This window comes from Atractosteus spatula (assembly GCF_055471065.1).
Source record: "Atractosteus spatula isolate fAtrSpa1 chromosome 17 unlocalized genomic scaffold, fAtrSpa1.hap1 SUPER_17_unloc_3, whole genome shotgun sequence".
NCBI classification, from domain to species: domain Eukaryota; kingdom Metazoa; phylum Chordata; class Actinopteri; order Semionotiformes; family Lepisosteidae; genus Atractosteus; species Atractosteus spatula.
The window spans coordinates 855,699-861,512 of NW_028296635.1; the positions used below are offsets into that span (position 1 = coordinate 855,699).

Below are 5,814 nucleotides of genomic sequence, written 5' to 3' on the forward strand. Positions count from 1 at the left end.
GGTGTGTAAAACACCTGGTTGCAGCACTGTGGCTGTTGTGCTTGAACAGCTATTGACTCATGAATAGCACCCCCCTATCCCCATGTACTGCCTGTCTAATAGTGCCATATTGAAAAAATCATAAAAAAATAAATAAATAAAGGGGCCACAGCCACAGCAAGGTTGTATAAGGTTAGGGGGGTGGTCTGGTGTGTAAAACACTTGGTTTCAGCAGTGTGGCTGTTGTATTTGAAATGTTATTGAGCCATGAAGACGACCCACCTATCCCAGTGTATTACCTGTAGTGTTATCTTCACAAAATCATTAAAAAAGAAAGAAAGGGGCCACAGCCACAGCAAGGTTGTATGAGGTTAGGGGGGCTGTCTGGTGTGTAAAACACTTGGTTTCAGCAGTGTGGCTGTTGTGCCTGAAATGCTATTGAGCCATGAAGAAGACCCACCTATCCCAGTGTGTTACCTGTAGTGTTATCTTCACAAATCATTTAAAAATAAATAAAGTGGCCACAGCCACAGCAAGGTTGTATAGGGTTAGGGGGGCTGTCTGGTGTGTAAAACACTTGGTTTCAGCAGTGTGGCTGTTGTGCCTGAAATACTATTGAGTCATGAAGAAGACCCACCTATCCCAGTGTGTTACCTGTAGTGTTATCTTAAAAAATCATAAAAAAATAAAGGTTCCACAACCCAAAACAAAGCTGGGAAAAGTCAGAGGACCTGCTTAGTGTGCAAAACACTTACTTGCAGCATTGTGGGTGCTGTGGTTTAAATGCTATTGGTTTGTGAACAGAATACCCCTATCCCAGTGCATTGTGCCACATTAAATAAAAGCACGACAAAAAGAGATTCAGAACACAAAGCTGAGTCAGTGTTCTGTGTAAAAAGTCGGTTTGAACATCATGGGAGCTGTTTTTAATAAGCTGCTGAGTAAAGAATATTTTAATCTTCCTGCTGCCAGTAGTATTGTGAATATAGTTGACCCTTACCTGAATGAAAACAGGACGTAAAGGAAGGGTTTCAGAAATCAAACAAAGCTTTATTCCCGTGCTTACAGTCTGGGTAATTGGAGACTGCGCTGTTCTGCTTCCTATGGTCATATACGGGTTTTTCGCACGAAACCGTATTGAACAGTATTTCTCGCGTTGTGAACTTGTGAACACAGCGGTCCCCCGGGTTCTAGTTAGTGCGTAATTATGCATCGATGAAAAACCGGAGGTTTAAAAAAAGATAATTAGCTCACTGATAGTTTGATGTAGAGGCTGTGGAAATATCCACAAGTCGTGGTCTTTAAAATGCGTTTGGTTTGAAGGCGTTCTGTGCTTCCATTGTGAAGATATGGACAAAAGAATATTCGTGCTTGGTCAAAAAAATGTCATAAAAACGACAAAGTAAAGGCTGAGAAAGCATTCACAATTTATTTTATACACAAAGGAAGTATTCTCGCAACTCTTAAGAGGTTTCGTGTAAACGCTACAGGTGTGCCAAAATCGTTTTCGAACTTCAAGCTAACTTTACCCGGTCCTAATTCGTCCGACTCCGAGCTGCACCCCGACTGGTTGGCCAGGAGCCAGACGACGCCTGTTGAACGCCGCAGCCGCTAGCTGGTCTTGGTGCCCGTGCTGGGAAATACGAATCCATATCCATATTCAATTGTTACCTCAACACAAGTTGGTATCAATTCAATTCATATAAGTAATGTATTTACTTTTGAGTAGCTAATGTAGACTGATTAACGATAGTATAGCCGAACGGTATACTAAAGTATATTTTGTGTATCTCTTTGTGTTTTGCATCTCTTCCTTATTATATACCTTGCACTTTGATAGCCCTCACAGTAAGATCTGCCAGCTGTATCCAGGCAGATTGTTATGTTTTATGCACAGGTTATGTATTAATAAATGTATCTCGTTGATTGAATCCGTGTGTGTGTGCGTCGCTGATCGATTGATTTTCTAAAAGCCGTAACGAACCACCTCGTGATTGCTGCTACAATTAATAAATTGTCCCAGTAAATTCACAAAACCCCTACATTTATTGGTGCCCCGTGTGAGGATGGTTCAGATTGAAATGAGAATCAGTCAAATCGTGCAGCTCGCACCCGGTTTCAGTAGCAGGAAGCTACATTAGGCGACGCTGGCTTGGCAGCACCTTTCAAAATAAAAGTCCCCTAAAACCTGCCTCATAAAAAATAACCCTGGACCAATTAATGTCACATTTATAGCACAACAACAATTTGTACATCCTCAAAACTAGGTGGAATATGATAAATAGACCCTCAGGTAGGAAATTGCCGTTCTTCATTAATTTTTTACTTTCTTGCAATCTTATTGGTGTTTTTATATCACTTCCTCCTTGCAAATTGACACAGAGTTGTGCACTGCTAGACAGGAAGAAGTCTCATTCCTGACAAAAAAAAAATGTGCCTCTCCAAAAGTAGTTCAAATCTATTCTATAGACACACAGCTAATAGAAAATCACCATGGTTTTCTCAGATAAGCATCTCCGTCAAAACTGCTGGGGTTTATAGAGCACCTCCTATTCCCAGACTGGGACCGTGCAGTGATGGACAGGGAGTGGTCTCATTCCCCTCCCGACCAAACCAAAATTTGTGCCTCTTCAAAAATATGTCAAATCTATTCTACAGCCCCACAGCTAATAGAAAATCACCACTGTTTTGTCAGATAAATGTCTCCGTCAAAACTGCTGGGGTTTGTAGAGCACCTCCTATTCCCAGACTGGGACCGTGCAGCGATGGGCAGGGAGTGGTATCACTCCCCTCCCAGCCAAAAAAACATTGTGCCACTTCAAAAATACCTCAAATCTATTCTACAAACCCTCAGCTAATAAAAAATCACCTTGTTTTTGTCATGTAAGTGTCTCTGTCAAAATTGCTGGGGTTGATAAGACCACCTGCTGTTCCCAGACTGGGACCATGAAGTGATGGACAGGCAGTGGTCTCATTCCCCTCCCAACCAAACCAAAATTTGTCCCTCTCCAAAAGTGACTCAGATCTGTTCTACAGACCCCCAGCTAATAGTATATAACCATGGTTTTGCCAGATGAGCGTCCTTTGCCAACGTTGCTGGGGTTTATAGGGGCCTTTTAGCGGCCGATACGAGATTTTTCTCAAAGGGCATGTTATCGCAATGTGGGCATTGTTAACACTTCACCAGTGGATCATCCTTTCTGGTTTGAAATAAAGTGTCAATTTCACACTTTTTTCCTTACTGTCTATGGGATAATTGTTTGGGAGTGTAAATGTAAGACATATTATCAAACTTTGGTCTTCTGCTTTATTAACTTTATTGGAGTGTATTGAAACAGCCAAAATATTGAATAGACCTTCAATGGTGATGTGTCTTTCCTGGGAAGGTGGCTCTGCCACAGACATGGTATGGAGCCTTTATGATTTGATCCTGTAATGTGGAAACGATGGCTCTCATGTTACCCAAGTACCAGTTGATAATTGATTCCCCCCATGCATTCCGATAGACTGGGAAGTGAAGATGCCTTGCAGGTGTTCTGTATCAAAACACTACAGATTGTCTCTTAAATCAGATCAGCTTTTATTATTTTGAGTGTAGAACTACTCAGAAAGCATTCAAATGCTGCTTCAGCTATCTGGCCTATTATCCTTTGGACACACAAATTTTACACAGCACAGGGGAGAGGAAAAACCTCATTTAACTGCAAGAAAACCTCCGGGAGTTCACGGCTTGGGAGTCCAATTTTGGATCATAGATGTTTTGCGAGAAATTCTCTAATATTAGATTCTATGTCGATTTTACCTGGTTCAGCATCTACTGGTATTTTTGGAAATCTGAATAGCTTTAGATCCCAGAAGGGTCTTGAAAGTCTTGTGTATTGTTACAGGTAACGCTGTCCGTTTCTTTGTCACTGATTGCAAGCTATTCAAAGACTCTTTCAGTGCCTCTTTACTATGCAGTAGAGCTGATATGTAACTGTTCAGTGGCTCCAGGTTTTTTTGTGTTTCATGAGTATTGGCATTCTCAACCGTGAGTACATTGTTTGATCAACATATGTCTCTGTCTGATGCCTCCTTTCTTTCTAGAAAACAAACACAACATTAGTTTAGTCTATGCTATGTTTTGGCTGTGTTGTGATGCTTTAATTCTAAATTTCTGTCCAATGCATGAAAGTACCAGCCAATCGTTGCTTCCAGACCACTGTTTACTTACACTTTGAGCAATTCTGTGTCACTATGTTCTCTAGCAAAGACTTGTGTATGAGGGTTGATAAACTCATGAAAAAATCAGCTATCTGTGCAACCAAAAAATGACTGACTTATTCGTATTCGGTATGCAAGAAACTACAATTCTAGCAAACGTCTACATGGGAAGTAATAAAGGTACTGTTTACTTGGCCACAAACAACGCAGGACATAAGGGGAATTATTAAATCTGCTGGGTCAATTTCTCTCGTGAAATCTATTGAAGATATCACTTCGCATATCTCATCTAGCAGTGGCTTTGAAAAGCAGAGCAGGTTTGACCAAATTCAGTAAACAGTCAGGCATAATCTTAAAACCTTTAGAATAGAATTCCATGTTTCTTTTGGTCTGTATTGCATTCATATTAGCAACACACTACATGACAAAATTAAACCAGCACTTGTTTAGGGCTTTTTTTTTTAACTTGTTTTTTAGAATTTAATGATAGGTGGCTTGTGATCATTTGGATGACCATAAATTTTGCATTTATCATTTAGACTAAAAATGTTTGATTGTCTTGATGGGGGATTTTTGGAATGAATGCCTGAGATGTTGTGCAATTTTCTTTTCTTGTTCCATTCCTCCTCTTCCACAAGGGCAGGAGACTTACTTATTCTAGACAAATTCAGTCTTAATGATCGCAAAATTCCCTTTCATGTGCTTTGTAAAGGGTCCCTAACCTTTACACACATTCATTTTGAACTTTACCTCAGAAATTGATGTAGTCTGTCCATTTTTTGGTATTGCTGAAATCTGCCCATTAGTATGTCTGTCCATATTGGGGTTGACGACAGGAATTTTTTTTTTTCCAAAAAAGTTTTGAACCAAAATAGTCATTGGGCCCTTTGTTCTCCTGTCTGTTACGGATTCGGCCAGTGAAACCGAAACCAAGTAGTGAACCCACTTGCAGGAGCCGATAGAGACAAGTCGTGATCCAAATACCATAGCCGAAGGAGAGAGCCAAGAGTCCAGGGGAAGCCAGTGATCCAAACAGGGAGAGAGTAGCCAAAGCCAGACCGTAATCCAAAACCGTAGACGAAGGAGAGAGCCGAGAGTCCAGGGGAAGCCAGAGAACCAAACTAGGAGAAAGCAACCGAAGCCGAGCCGTAATCCAAAAGACGTAGTAAAAGGGGATAAACCAAAGTCGGAACCAGAACAGTACGAGGAGGTAGAAGGCGTAGCGCAACTAAGTAGCTCGAAAGGGAAACCAATACTGAGCGAGGGGGTAGGGAAAGACTAATGCTTAAATACCAGATGAGACGGAGGTGTGGTGGTGAAAGCATACACTGATAGGTGGACTAATGAACTAAGGCTACGCCTTCTTCTGCCTCTTTCGTTGCCGAGAGGCAGGGATTGTAACACTGTCTGTTTATATCTGCCATTGCCTTAATGTACATTTTATAAACATATACATACATTATACATTTTATAAACATCTTATAAACCCCAGCAACTTTAGTCATCACTTTGTTGAAGCTGGAGATACAGGACAACTGCCAACATTTCACTGATTACACTTTTCCTACTCCTTTGACATGATCAGAAAAATAGGATAAGTGTTGCAGCAGGCATACATGTCTGTCAACGGGG

At 41.0% G+C, this 5,814-nt stretch overlaps 1 long non-coding RNA gene across 1 annotated transcript; it reads right to left on the reverse strand.

The window, feature by feature from the left end:
- Positions 1-3,538: 3,538 nt before the first annotated feature.
- LOC148810885 (uncharacterized) lies at positions 3,539-5,443 on the reverse strand. Its single transcript, XR_016086560.1, has 2 exons — positions 4,933-5,443; positions 3,539-4,061 (listed from the first exon to the last, which is right to left on the reverse strand). It is a non-coding gene; the product is annotated as an uncharacterized LOC148810885 (long non-coding RNA).
- Positions 5,444-5,814: the final 371 nt, after the last annotated feature.